Below are 16,916 nucleotides of genomic sequence, written 5' to 3' on the forward strand. Positions count from 1 at the left end.
CATACATGCATATTTTATGCTTTCTTTATTTTCAAGATCGCACACCCCCTAAATTTTATTCCGGACTCCCTCAGCACCCCCAGAAGATTAATCCTGGCATTGCCACTGCTTTTCTAGCGTTTTCTCTTTTTGTTCGGCGCCCTCCCGACCGTCCTCCTCGCCCTCTCTATAGCTCTACTTCAGCTCGAAATCTAGGTATGTATAAAAAGCCCTCCCCTTCCAGTGACAGCACACGCATCTCATCAATTCACACGCTGGAAAGGAAACATCGAGGAAAATAATCGTTGGAGCATTTCAACACTAATGGAGTCTATTAGTGGTGACGTCACAAGCAGACGACGAGCTGGAACTGAGTCTTCGCAACGAGAGAACGTATTTTCTTCCTATGTAAGTCAATGCTATTTTCCTTCGGAAGAGGTAGCTTTAAATATTGTGACAGCAGTTATGAAACAAAATTATTATGCGTATCGTACATCAGTGTAAAGATGAGATTTCGGAGAATACTACTATATATCATACATAACTGGTCGGGTAAATATGGGGGATGTGGTAGAGCAGAGATACGATGCTTGGCCAGATATTCCTGGACTGATAAAGCAGTATGTGGCCTTGCATTGTCATGCAATAACAACCACTGCCCAGATGCCACAAATGAGGATGGCGCCGCAGAATTCCTTGACGCAAATGTTTCAGGACGTCAATATAAAGGTTTTTGTTTATCGTTTGTTCTTCAGGCAGATATTCATGGTGCGCCAAATCTTTAGCATGAAAAAATGGGATCAGCATTGTCTTTGGATCATCTTGCACTGAATCTCTGCCCTTCCGAAACCTTTTGTGCCATTCAAAGCTAAGGCTTCTCGATAATGCATTATCACCAAATGCTTGTTGTGTCATATTCCATGTTTCACTAGGGGTTTCCCAGCTTAACACAAAACTTAATGTTAACTCTCTGCTCGGAATGCACGTCCATCACGACACTTGCGTAACTTCCAACAAAATGCGCCAACAAGCCAAACAGTGGTCTGCTAAGCACAGCCCTGCCACCTAGTGTGTTTACATGGAAACACTTCCAAGGCCATTTCTATTCAAAACACATATCAGGTGACTGAATAACACCCATTTCTTCTGTTTGAATATCACAGGTAAAGAATAAAAAAATCAGTCCTGGAACTTTTCTGACAAAGGTTGTATTTTCCTACCTCTTCGTGAATGATGAAGCAACTAAATCATGTTTCGCAAAAACAAAATCCCATGTAGCACTGTTGGGCCAACGTTGGCAAATAGTTGTCAATTCTTGTGCCAACAGTTGGGAAATCGACCATTTCCCATCGGTGGGGCAACAATAATGGAAGAATTTTGAAACCATCTCCGAACCAACCACGTTCCAACGGTGGGACAACCGTATGGAAATAAACCGCGCTTTCCAGATTTCACCGGTGGACAGGCTGGTGCACCGCTGATGCACGCTTCCGCTTTCCGTATTTCACCGGGCGCACCAAAGCTTTCACCAGGTTAAACCATGACGTCATCAATTTACACCAACCTCAAGAGCTGGTGCGGCTGGTGAATCAAAATAGCGTCGTCTGCACTGAAGCTTCTTCTGATTCATTATATGCTTTCTGTAGGCAATAGTATGGAATGTCACTCCGATTTTGTTGCGCGGAGTTCGAATAAACTGGATGCAGGCATAAACTGTCAAGTTTTTAAATACTACTCCTTCACTTGTACGCAAAGTGAATTAAAGTATGCCGATGCATCAAAACATGCGCCCATCTTCTGCTGCAACATGCAGGAGTGGATCCATTTGGAACATTCGATATCTTTACAAAAGAATAGCACTTAAATTCGTACTGCACATTCAAAATAAGATGTCGTTAAGTGAAAATATATAATATTCATGAGTAGGGTAAATGCTTCGTTTTAGGCCACCCCCGAAATTTTGGTTTACTTTTATTGTGTATACCTATACAGTAATATACTCAAAATTGAACTTTGACTGTTACAAAAGTGATACAATACAAGCGCAAAAAAAAGTCAAAGCTCAAATTCCAATTTTCATAGTGCAAAATTGCTAATTTTCGAAAATCCCTCTATAACTTTTGATAAAATTTTATTTTTTAATAATTAAAGCGAAGTGTTAAGTTAAAAATAAGTGCTAAGTTACTTCCGGTCCACTTCCGGTCCACTTCCGGTCCACTTCCGGTCCACTTCCGGTCTACTTCCGGTCCACTTCAGTTCTACTTCCGGTCCACTTCCGGCCTAGGCTACCCCCGAAATCGAAAAAAAAAATTAAAAAGAAATTTTAAAAAATTAAAAAATTAAAAATTAAAAATTAAAAAAAAAATAAAAAAAATTATATATAAAATAATTAATTACCTAAAATTTTATTGTTTTGAGAAGAATCCTAAAAAAATTTTTTGTATATATAAAACCTAAATTATAAAAATATAGATATAAATCAAAATTTTTCCCGATTAAATATAAAACGGAGAGTTTACTGATTATAAATACAAATATTTTGCTATTTTCAATTATTATTTGAGAATTAGAAGTTGAGAGAAGAGATTTATTAAATAATTAATTTACCTAAAATTTTATTGTTTTAAGAAGAATCCTAAAAAAGATATTTTATATATATAAAACCTAAATTATAAAAATATAGATATAAACCAAAAGTTTACTGATTAATAAATTGAGATTATAAATACAAATATTTTGCTATTTTCAATTATTATTTGAGAATTAGAAGTTGAGAGAAGAGATTTATTAAATAATTAATTTACCTAAAATTTTATTGTTTTGAGAAGAATCCTAAAAAAAATATTTTATATATATAAAACCCAAATTATAAAAATATAGATATAAAACCTAATTATAAAATATAAATATAAAACCCAATTATAACAAAATGAATAATCAAATTAAAAATCCAAACCAAGATATTTTATATCATGTTGTATATAATACAACACATGTAGATAATGAAGAATTAGATATTCCAAATTTTCTAGCTAAACTTAAACCTAAATTTAAAAATTTAATTTGTGATAAACTTAAACAATATTCTCTCAAATTATATTGTATTTTATCATCAAATTATATAAATCCTGGTAATAAAATAGAAAAATTTTATCATCAGACTCATGTGTTAAAATTATACTATAATGATACTAATAATTTAGATGATATTTATGATAGAATTTGTGAAGAACTTAAGTTACAACAACAACAGTTCGAAAACAAGATTCAGGTTGGTCTCTTTGTGATACAAACCATGAACTTGAATTGAAAATAGCAAAAAATGCCCCTCTTGGAGGATCTGGTTATATTAAATTACCTAAAGAAATCAGAAACAAATTACCTGTATTAAATATTCAAAATAATGATAATAAATGTTTCCTCTGGTGCATCATAGCATATTTTCATCCAGTTAAAAATTATAATGATCACAAATATCGTGTCTCCCATTATGAAAAATTTGAAACAGAATTTAAAAAATCCATGTCAGGAATAAAATATCCAGTACAAATCTCAGATATTGAGAAATTTGAAAAGCAATATCAACAATACAATAAAAAATCAATAAATGTTCATGTTTATGGTTATGATATAAATAATAATATTTATCCACTCAGACACCATCCACCATCATAAGATTATTATATGTTACAGAGAGAAATAAGAAACACTATTGTCTCATACAAAATCTAACAAAATTGGTGCATAATCAAATAACATCAGATCATCATAAAATTACTCTATGTGATAGATGCTTGTCAAAATTTTATGGAAGAGGTGACAAATCATGTGAACAGCAATTAGAGGAACATATTGAAAAATGTTATTATTATCCTCATGCAACTTACAAATTTCCATCCAAAAGTATAAAATTTTCTAATTATGAATCGCTGGTACAACATCCATTTGTAATCTATGCTGATTTTGAAACAATACAGATACCGATGCAAACATGTCTTCCCGATCCAAATGAATCATATACAACAAATATAGCTAACCATGAATCTTGTGGTTTTGTACTAAAATTAGTAAAAACTTATGAAGAAAATAATCCACAACAATTATTTATTTATAGAGGTAAAAATGCATCTCGAATATTTATTGAAAAACTTAGAGTGGGTAAAAGATTTTGCTCCAATTTTATATAATACAAAATTGATGAATAAACTTACACCAGAACAACATCAGAAACATTATGATACCAAACAATGCAAATATTGTAAAAATAATTTTAATTTATTTAATCCAAAAGTTAAACACCATAACCATTTTAATGGAGAATATATTGAAACAATTTGCAATTCATGTAACTTGAAAATAAAAAAACCAAATTTCATTCCAGTATTTATTCATAATTTACAAAATTTTGATGCACATTTATTTATCAAAGAATTAGGATATGATACAGAAAATATTAATATTATACCACGCAGTAAAGATAAATATATTACCATAGAAAAAACTATCAGATTAGAAAATGGACAAATAATTAAACTTAGGTTTCTAGATTCATATCAGTTTCTATCTAGTAGTTTGGCAAATCTGGTGAAACAATTATCCGATGATGAATTTATTCACACAAGAAAATATTTTAATAATGTTAATATGGAATTGCTAAAAAGAAAAGGAGTTTACCCCTATCAATACATGGATAGTTTTGATAAATTTAATGACACACAGTTACCACCGAAAAATAAATTTTATAACCATCTTCAGGATGAAGAATGTAGTGAAATAGATTATCAATATGCACAGACAATTTGGAATATATTAAATTGTAAAACAATGGGAGATTATCATGATATCTATTTAAAACTGGATGGTCTTTTGTTAGCTGATGTGTTCGAGATTTTTCGAAATCGTTGTTTCAAGAAATACAATTTGGATCCTGTTTTTATGTATACAACACCTGGTTTATCCTGGCAAGCTATGCTTTTAAATACAGAGGTTGAAATTGGTCTTGTTACCGATATCGAACAGTTCATGTTTGTTGAGTCTGGTAAGCGTGGTGGTATAGTCCAGTGTCCTTTAAGATATGCAAAAGCAAATAATAAATATTTATCTAGAAATTATAATGCTAATACAAAATTTAAATATATTTTATATATTGACATGAACAATTTATATGGTTATGTCATGAATCAATCACTACCAATTGGCAATTACGAATGGATGACAGATACAGAACTTGAAGACAAAGATTTCTTAAACTGGTCTGAAGATCATGCAAAAGGTTGTCTACTGGAAGTTGATTTGGAATATCCATCACATCTACATGACCGACACCATGGTTTGCTATGACACCAGTTTCTCAAAAAATACCAGGTACAGAGGAAACAAAATTGATATTATCATTTGAAAATAAAAATAATTATGTACTTCATTATCGACTGTTACAGTATTATTTGAAACATGGTATGAAATTAACAAAAATCCATAAAGGGTTAAAATTTGATCAAGAAAGATGGTTAGCTCAATATATTGAGAAAAATACAAATAATCGAATACAAACAAATTCTAAAGTTGAAAAAAATCTTTATAAATTAATGAGTAATTCCATATATGGAAAATGTTTAGAGAACAAAATAAATCGAGTGAGGTGTAATTTGGTGTCAGACCGAAAAAAACTTCTGAAACTTATTGCCGACCCCACATATAAATGTTTTACAAAAATTACTAATAATCTAACTCTTATTGAAAGATCCAACACCAATATAATGTGTGATGCACCGATAGCTGTCGGTGTTACAGTTTTAGAATTATCAAAATTGGAAATGTATAAATTTCATTATGATGTTATGAAACCTAAATACAAAAATAGAATTAAAGTAGCTTATATGGATACTGATAGTTTTGTATATGAGATAGAAACAAATAATTTATACAATGACTTGATCTCTATAAATAAATATTTTGATTCTAGCAATTATCCAGAAAATCATCCATTATACAATATTGAAAACCAGATGATCCCTGGGAAAATGAAAGATGAGGCAGCAGGGTCCATAATATCAGAATTTGCCGGACTCAGATCGAAAATGTATTGCATGAAAATGGATGGGGAAGAAAAAGAAATTAAAAAAGCTAAGGGTGTAAAACAGGCATGTACAAGAAAACTTGCAATAGATGATTTCAAACAATGTTTAAAAAAAAAAAATATATATATATACATGCCTGCCTACCATCTTACTAGTAAATTAGATGGTGTTTATACTACAATAGAAAATAAAATAGCTCTTGATGGGAATGATAATAAATTGCAAGTATTAAATTGCAATATCCATACTAGAGAATATGGACACTATAATACATTAAAAATTTGTTTTAAATGTTATAAATTTAAAAAATTAACATAAATATTACAACAATTTAAAATTATTTTATTCTATTATATTTTTATTAAAATTATTCTATAAATTCAAAAAAATTAATGCAAATATTACATAATTTATTTTATATAATTAATATTTTTTTAAATTTTTTAATTTTTTTAAATTTTTTTTAATTTTTTAATTTTTTAAATTTTTTTTTTAAATAATACAGCAACCTAACACTGTTCTATTATATTTTGTTCTATTTTATTCTATTCTGTTAAAATTGTTCTATCACTCTTTCATTTTTTACATCATATATGTATGATTTCTCCACAATTAAAATTGCACTACATATGGTATTTTCAGGTAATGGTTCATGAAATTCACATATTAACTTAATATTAGTTCGATCATTGATAACCACCAATTTTCTTTTTGATGCATTTATTAAAAACATAGGTCTGTGAACTATGAACTCGTCTGGGTTATAATACATATCGATATTTCCTTCAGTTACTCTTTTAAATGCAGAATATGCTTCATATAATTTTAAATAATCTTGTTCTGTAATATTTAAATTGTAATTTTCACGTGGGAATACCTCATTCCTACCATTCTTAAGATATATATTTTTAATTTTACAGTTATCAAATTTGCTGCTATCTTTTTCCTGATTGTCATCTCTCCCTGTCTGAAACAATACGGCTACAAATTCTGGCATGTCATATTGTAGAGATTGGAACTGATTAGTAATGTCGTACTCGAAAAATTTACCCTCTACAGGTTTTTGTATGCATTGATATGTATAAAATTGTATTGGAATTTGAGGATTTTTCAAAATGTTGGATTTGTACTTCAGAGCATAATTCGATTCATATTCAACTATAGGCATGCGTAACTCCACAGACTGGATCACACATTTTGCAACTTCGGGTAAACTAGCGTCGTTGGCTGTTCCATCTGCATTTAAAGTTTTATATCTCATTATAGCATTATAATCATTGGGTGATCTGCGAAATATGATGCTTAAACCACCTTTCCACATAATTTGTTTATAATCGGAGAAAAAACCAAATAGCAATCTTATGGGGAACAGTACTGTGTGGCTTTTTGTCATAATTTTTGTTCCAGCTTCGAATCCACCTATTTTATAATATACACTTTCTGATTTTGATAATTTTAATGTTGCCACAGTAGTGGATGTAATTCCAGGACAATCAATCCTGTCAATAACTGTACCATGTTTCCTGACTTCAATTTGAGAAAATAAGAATGGAACAAAATTGTCTATAAGTTTTATATTGGCCCCGGGGAGGGGAAATTCTTCACCATTACTTTGTTTTACAATATCAAATTTTATATACAGATCGGATCTATGAGGATGAATAAATCCGTCCCCGACAGAAATATCAAACTGTACTTCCTTATTCGGTTGATTAAGATTAGCAAATGTCCTCCTGTTTGGAGGGAATGACTGTAACCCATAACTTTCGATATTTTCCATTGGTATTTATATATATAATTTTTTATATATTAATTTCTATTATTGCAGTGGTATTAGCACCGGCAAAATCGACTATCTCGTTTTTCTCATTTGTAATTCTTATCTCTATGTAATTAACTTTATCATAGTAAACAGGAAAATAGATTGGTGAGATTGGGGAATAAAAAATAGGTTCCATAAATTCAGAATTCGGTTTAAATGTAGCAATAATACCTGTTTCCTTGTGAGTACCAATTGAATTTTTTCGGCTTTGATAATCATTCCTTTAGCAATATTACAGTGAACATTCAACGTCTCGATAGCTAGGAATTTCGGTATAAATTTACCTATGTGTCTAGTACCAGGTTCTAATTTTGAATTGTTCTCAAATCCTAGAAGTTCACCCATGTTAGATAGATCTACTGTTTCATTGGTGGATACAATCTCCACTCTGTGTGTTACAGAATTTTGAGATAGTAGTACAGTGTTTGGAAGTTCAGATTCTAAAGTAGATAAGTTATACTGTCCGGGAGGAATAATAATTTTCTCGTTACCTACAAATATACTGTTGTTGTATGAAGTTACATTCGGAATCAGATACATGCTGTAGAATGCTCTCAGAGCTATAGATTTTGGATATATAATATCATCGTGGAGATGCAGTTCCAAGATCGAGGTTTCACTAGAAAGATGAAAAATTCCCATATTTTATGTATAATACTGCTTTCTGAAAATCTTGTAATTTTATGTGTGGTATTTTATTTAATATTCTAAGCATCGTAATACAAATATGACCACATATAATTTGATCAAAATCTTGTATGCGCTGGTCGTTGTAATAAATATTACAATATTTTAAATAATTAACTAATTCTCTAGGTTGTCTCCCTCCAAAAGAGTCAAAAATAAAAACATTGTTGCTTTGTTTATAATAACAGATCCAGTGGGTACCAATATTTTCGGACTTATCCAAATTGACCACACCACATTCTCGAGAATGACTATTTTTAGGGAGAGAATCCGACATGAAAACTCCTCTGAAATGTTGAATTTTAAATATTTTAACTAAAGATTCAATGTCTTGGTTCGTGAGCGGCTTTTCTTTTTTTTAATTTTCTGAGTACTCTGGATTTCACACCACTGCCTAATTTTTTCTCCATAGCCAGATTATGACGTTTTTGTTCCTCTAATTCGGCTTTATTTTTTTTTTAATCGAGTACAGTTTTTGCAATAGCAGCACTGCCACCAGCTAAACTTCCCACAGCACCCAAAGCAGCTAGGATAGCAGGAATGCTGAATATAAATCCACCTCTATGTGCTTTTTTTCTTATATTTTGCAATCGTTTTAATTGTGGTGTACTAAGTAATAACTTCATCCCATTTCCTTTGGATATACATTGTTTTTCTTTCTCCTGTTGTTTTTTAGTTAAAATTGAATTTACAATTTTTAAATTTTTGAGATCCCGATATGGAATTTGATATACTACTCCTTTCGGTTTCATATTTTTTTTAAATTATTTTTTAAGGGTATTTATTTATATATTAACAAACTAAATTACTAACTAAAATTAACTAATTCTCTACAAACCCCACCCTAATTTTTGTTTTGTGTTCATAGCAATTGTTGTACCCAATGCTGCTATTTTCTCACCCAAAGAAGCATCTCTACTGGTTAATCTTCCAAATGCTGCATGCCGCTTGTCGAGGTCTGTGTGTGTATTGTATGCAATATCATGATCTTTACAAGCGGCATCAAGTTGATTAATTCCCCTATCTCCTCTTTTTAATCGTTTATCAAGTTTGGTGCCCGGACCACAGTACTGGTAACCAGGTACATGTAATTCGAATGGAAGTTTATTTATAATATCATTAACCAAACCTCGACCTTCTGATACATTCCAGAATTTAGGAGGTAGAGTATTGATAATTTTAATTAAGTATCCTATACCTTTTGGATCATTTACAATAAAATTGGCTAATTTATCACAGATCATGTTTACAATACCTATTTTTTCATTATAGAAATTATTGTTCCCAGCATTTTCTTCTCCGGCTATAACCAGCAATCTATCTGTGAGTTTTCTTACATCATCCACCCAGACAAACTCTTTAGGTAAAGTATTATATTGTTTGATACCACTACCGGTTTTAAGTTGGTTCCAGATCGGTTTAATTAGATTTTTGTATTTGTCGCCACTGCTCGATTTAACTCTATTCTGACTGGCATCATTATTTTGGTATAGAGCATCGGACAATATCAAAATTTCGGAGTAACTCTGGTAATCTTCATCTGTGTAATGTTTAGGGTGTTTCTTGGTAATCAGTTCCCACAACCCTATAGTTCCCGGGTATCTCGACCAACTATTTTTTTCACCCAAATTTATTTTCACATCATCGCCTTGAAATGTTACTCTAGATTTCCCAATTTTCCATACTACACTTTCATTTGGTTCCATGGTCGGATACAATCCAAACACTTCATCTTTTTCAAATTTTCCAGTACTTAGGTAATCTCTTGCCAGAGGACCCAACTCGATTTTCTCAGGTTCACCTATAGTTTTAATAGGCGGCTGTTGGAGTGTTAGGGGAGTATGGATACTAGATAATGGTATAGGAGGAAAATCTGTATAATTTTTAGCAGTAAGAGGTACCAATTCATTTATGAGATTTTTATTTTTCTGTGACACCTTTAATTTCTTTACCAAGACCACTGATTGCATCTATAATTGGTTGATCTTGACGTTTGTGTTGTTCATAGAATCCTCGATTTTCTGATTTCCAACCTTTGAATCGTTTGGTGAGGTACTCACGTAATTTAGAATTGTCTTCTATTTTGTGTTTTGTCATTGTTTTGATTAGAGGTTATTTTTATAACGTTTAAACGTTTTTTATATCGATTTAACGTTCATGAAATCGTTGATTTTGTTTCTATATTTTCCATTGTTAGGTTTTCTAGTCATGTCGATTGTAATAAATCCAAAATCATAATCGTTCCAACAGGATGAACAAAATTTGGAAAATTGGTCGTAATTTAAATCTCCCCCCACATAATCATCATGAACATGTTTAAGGTTAGTGTGATCTTGACGAAACAAACATATTAAATTTGAATTATCCCTCAGTAACTGTTTGGGAATCTTAGAATATGTTTGAGCCAAATAAAAACAATATATTCCTCTGTGTCGACCTTGAGTGAAGAAATTTCGAATTAAATTTTGATTTTCCAGAATCACATCATCGAATACCACAACAGAATTTTCTAAACAGTGGTCGAGAGGTTTAATTTCTGATCCAAATGTGGCTATACCCAGTCCCTTATACAATTTCATGAGTTGCTGGTATTTTGGTTGTTCTAAACTTTTTGAGAATACATACAGGTGCCTATTTTTCCAGTCTAACCAATTAGGCGCAAGCAAGAAATTATCTACCAGCAGTGTAGTTTTACCACAACCGGATGGGCCTACAATAAGACACCTAATATTGTCTGGTAACAACTCACCATTTTTTTTACTAGTTTCTACTAACTCTGGCAAACGTTGCACAACGTTCCAAGTTGGTATCATAGAATCACCTGGTTTGCCTCTATCCAACTTTTTTCTGGCAATCCTAGCCATTTTACTATTTACTATTTACTATTTGTTATTCTTTTTCTTTAATATTTTTTCAATAAGATATGTATCTGGATATTTTGTTTTACTGAGTTCCTCTTCATAAAATCTTCCTTTCAGTATTTTATTATAATTATCTTTTAATATATAAGTATACCTGTTGCCTGGTAAAACTCGAACCACTGTAAACAATTCGGTGCTCCAATTTTTTGTGTAACTTTTCTCAAATAAATGCTTAAATTTACTAACTCGCACCTTATCTCCTATTTTAAATCTGGGTTTCTCTGTTGTGTATTTATACTTATGACAGTAAACAGTAGAAATCAATCGTTGTTCATCAGATTTAGTTACCTCGGCAGGTTTCATATGTATGGTTCTATGCATGGAATTATTGTAATTATGTACTAGGTCAGGTAAAATTTCTACCCATTTATAGTTACCCTGTAGAGTAAATTGTTTCCACATGAGATTTTTTAATCTTCTGTTGAATCGTTCTACTATACTTGCTTTAAGATCACTGTATGTAGAATAATGTTTAATATTATGTTGATTCATTAATTTGGTAAATGTGGAATTGTAAAATTCTTTTCCTCTATCTGTGTGCAAATAATTCGGTATCCTACCTTGCTCGAAAATAAATTTGAAAGCTTCAGCGACACAAGTTGCTGTTTTAGATTTTATAGGAATTGCCCATGCATATTTGCTAAATGTATCTATCACGGTAAGTAAATATTTGTAACCATGATTTATCTTATGTAAATTTTTTAAAACCCCCGTAGACATTTCTATCAGATCACCCTCCCACAGATCATCTATGCTTTTTGTTACCACAGATAATCGTTTGTAATTACGACGGGCTGGTCTGTGTAATTCATTAACTATACCTTGTCTAGACATCTAGTGCGAAGAGAAAATATTACATAAAATGGATTAAACTCAGGGTATAATTGTTTTATGTCAAAAATTAATTTATCACCAGTTTCAATATGAAAAAGCGATAATTGTTCATCCTCATGTATTTTATATTTGTTGGCAGATTCATCCCAGTATGCTATAGGTATTTGAACTGCTTTGTGTATACCATCTTTTCTTATTATAGTAATTTTGGGAACTTCGACATGTTTTATATTATTTAGAAATCTAAACTTCAAAAATCTAAGTTGGCCATCAACAAAAAATTCGTGTGCCTGTGCGTACGGGTATAATTTGTAAACATTACCTGCATTAACATATGTCCAGTGCCCTCGAGTGTTTGGAATACTTTGTAACCTAACAATTTCCATAGAATAAAACTGACGAGAATCTGCATCGTCTAATCTGCTTAATACCGGTTCCAGGTGTTCGCTGATAGTACGAACCAACTCATCGTAACCCGGTTTAATTTTCACATCCACATATACCTGTTTGAAATGTTCTTTCAAATCATGCAATTGATTGGCGAAATTCGATAAGTTCGATTCTTGTGCTGCTTCAATGGTGCTAATTTGCACCTTAATGTTCGAGATAATCTGCTGTAAACTTTCTACTAGTTTCAATTTCGAACTCTGGCTAGCGAGATCGTGTACTTGATTTCTGATGTCCATAAATAATAAGTTTAGTTCATTGATTATTTGGTTGATGGGAAGATTAGCAACAGTTTCTTTGATTTGTGCAATTTCCCCCTGAATATTTTTAATATCTTCAGATTTGAGTATTCGATTTACTGCTCTCTTCATGGCTCTTATTTCCTGTGAAGTAGGCAACCCTGCTACAGTATTCTGAAGTGTGGTCAGAGTTAATTTTACAGCATCCAGTTCGGTTGCAGATGCAACAGTTTTCAAAATTTCTTGCAGTTGGGTTATGTCATCTTGAGTAGGCGTAGATTGCTGCAGTGTTTCTAACTTATTCTGTATGTCATCTATGAGATGGTGGAAATGAGATAATTCAGATTCGGTATTGAGATTTTCTAATTTAGCAACTTGTTGTTGTACTAGGGCTAAAGTTTCGGTGATACCTGGCAATTTTGATTCCAGAGTTTCCTGTACAGTAATTAATTCATTTTTCATAGTTTTAAGAGTATCTTCGATGTGAGCTATGGTTGCTTGTATCTTACCAAAATCCTCAAAAGTTTCCAGCTGCAATTTAATGTTTGTTACACTACGAACAATGGCATTGAGTTCAGTAGATGAAGGCAAATTATGAATAAAATCTTCCAATGTTTGAAGTTTGGTTTGAACTTCGGTTATGGCTGAATGCAGTTCATCTGTCTGCAGTTCTATTTTAATATTTTCCAGTGTAGGAATCTCGAAAGATTGAAACTGTTCTCGTAATTTGGTAATACTCGCATTTACTTGTTCAAATTCCTCTTGAGTTTTGATACCCTGAACAATGGTTTGCAGTTCGGTGCGAATACTATTCGCTTGCTCGTTTAATTGCTGTTTCAATTGTTCGGTATTGGTTATCTGCATTTGTCGAAATTTATCGAGTTCATTTTTTAATTTGGCTACACTTTCCTCCAAGTTTTGAAGATTGTCTATTGAGGCTAAATTGGTATATTTTTCCAGTAGAGATTTGAGTTCTCCATCAATTTTTACTATGGGGTCAATCAGTTGAGTTTGAAGATTTGTGATTTCTGCTTGTATATTCACATTTAATGAATTTTGTAAAATTAATAAATCTGATTTAAGTTTTTTTAGACGTTCATCTAATCTAGCAATATCATTGGAATTATCCGGTATTTCCTGTCTTCTCCTGTTCCTAAATATGTCCATAATATATTTGTTATTTTATTTATTTATTATTATTTTGTTTTTGGTATTTTATATATTTCATAAATTCATAGATTCATAGATTATTCTTATTTCGATGAAGAGAGGAATTAATTTATTATACTCCCCAATTGTTTCAGCATACAGGAATTTACCTGCTTGCACTTCGTGTGTTGTGTCGGGACTAATTGCATTATGCTTAATTCTATACAAATTCCGACCTATGTGTACAAGTGCTGCATTGGATGGAGAGATACTTATTTGCATTTTCCCACTGACAGGAATTTTATATGATGGTTTGTTATTATTGAATACATGTAATTGTTTCCCTGTGTCTTCATCAATTTGGTACCAGATACTATTTAGATGAATGATGACCAAACTTCTCAGTTTACTAAGAATATTTTTTATAATATCCATGTTGACTGGAATTTTCTCTATTTGTTGAATATGTTGTTTCTTAAACCCAAACACATTCATTGGCATAATTAGAAAATATTTATATGGTTATTTTATTAATATATTTGCATGAAATATGTTGAGGTTTAGGATTCTTCTCAAAACTATAAAATTTTAGATAATTAATTATTTTAACAAACCTCTTCTCTCAACTTCCTAACAGTATAAGAAATAAAAATTAGTACACATATGGTGATATAGAGATATACAAATACAGGATCTTCGGTTCAGATCTGAACCGAATAGATGCTGGGGTATTTTGCTAAAATTTGTAATAATTTATAATATTTTTAACTTAGCACTTCGCTTTAATTATTGAAAAATAAAATTTTAGCAAAAGTTATAGAGGGATTTTCGAAAATTAGCAATTTTGCACTATGAAAATTGGAATTTGAGCTTTGACTTTTTTTTTTACGCTTGTATTGTGTCACTTTTTGTAACAGTCAAAGTTCGATTTTGAGTATATTACTGTATAGGTGTACACAATAAAAGTAAACCAAAATTTCGGGGGTGGCCTAAAACGAAGCATTTACCCTACTTTCATGAAATATCTTCTGTGATTAGTCACTGATGGAGAACTTTTTCCTGATAAACGCGGATATGCGTGCGCATTCCGAATCTAACTTTCACTTGTTTAAATATGAAGCTTTTCGAATTTCACCGAATTTTCACGTCATTTTTGGTGCACTAGTCAGATGCACTCTGGTGAAATCTGGAAAGCGCGGAAATAGTCAACTACCCAACCAAACATTTCCTAGCGGTGCGCCAACAATAATGAAATAATTTTGCCAACCATCTCCCAACCAGGCCCGTAACTAGAGGGGGGCAGGGGGGGCAACTGCTCCCCCTGAGAGCCTGCTTTACCCCCCCTGTGAAACATACAGAACACATTCTTACCTGGAATTCTCACTAATCTTTACAATTATATCATGTGTTACTCTAGCAACATTACAAAGACACTTATTGATTTTGTGATTTATTAGGGTGTATGGGGTTCCGTATAATGTCGTATCAGGATTGGGGAAAAAAATTGCCTTCCAGATCGAGACTTCGGGAAATGATTTCGCAATTTTCAGTATCTAGAACAGTTGTGACATTTTGAGTAGTCTTGTATTACAGGTGCCTAATGTGTTCGGATGTTTTTCTTGGATCTGTTGCTATGAACTTAGAACTGCTTAAATTTTTGTTTGCCAAGTCTACCTTTTGATAATAGTGATTCATGTGGTAGAGAGAGGGAGTGGATATTTGATTTTTGTTACTTAGCGTTGCTCTTCTGCCACTTCTAGCTAATCTCAACAATGAATGATGACGTGAAATTGATGAAGAGACACTCATAAACAGTGTCGCAACCAATGGAGGGCAGGGGGTATTGCCACCCCCCCCCCCGACCTTGGACAGAAGTCCATTCTATAGGCCAGTCAACAAGGGATGATTTTGGGGTCCAATAAGGAAAAAAATTAGGGAAAGCTGGAAAAAAAAATTATCTTCCTAAAAGGATTCCTAACAACATATTAATTTTGCACTCCTGTACCACCCCGGATTTGGCCGCCATCTTTGAAAAATGGAGCCCAAAATCAGTTTATTGCAAAATATCTCGTTTAGAAAGCACTTTACAGCAAAAGAGGTTATGATGACAAATAATCTATATAAAATTCTCTACAAAGAAGGTTCTGTGCATTTTTGTTCTAAGAAGCACTGTTAGAGTGCTAGAGGAGTGAGTAATTTCACTTATTTTTCGCTACTCTATTTTGCAAGAGCGAAAGACAAGGAAACTTCCTTACAAGGTAACTTGAGGGCTTATTTCTTATTAAAATACCTATTCTAAATGTATGAGCCGCGGTGGCTCAGTTCTGTCGACCTCCGCGGCGGAGTGGTTTTCACAGCAGGATGAAATGCCAGGGGCCTCGGTTTCGAATCCCGGCTAGGACATGGATGTTTGTGTACGTCCGCAATGAGAAAAACCTAGAATATTAGTAAAAAGTGATATGTGTGAAAGTTGAGAAAATGGTGAATGACGGGGAATACTACCGCATAGGAGTATTCCTTAAAAAAAGAAAAAGAGTCGTTAGGACATCTGACCATCACGCGACAGACCTGGGTTTGATCCCCGGCAAGGGAGAACGGAGAATTTTCCACTTGCTGAAGCGGCTCCGGCATCCACACAGTGTCGTTTATAGTGGGTACCTGGAGGAAACTCGGGGCAAAGGCTGCCAGGGGCACGGTGCTGATCACATCACCCCCACGTTCGGTCGTGCTTAAGAAAGTGTGGGTCCCCAACTCGACACCT

The sequence above is a fragment of the Lepisma saccharinum genome, chromosome 5 (genome assembly GCF_977018435.1).
Source record: "Lepisma saccharinum chromosome 5, izLepSacc3.1, whole genome shotgun sequence".
In the NCBI taxonomy this organism is placed as follows: domain Eukaryota; kingdom Metazoa; phylum Arthropoda; class Insecta; order Zygentoma; family Lepismatidae; genus Lepisma; species Lepisma saccharinum.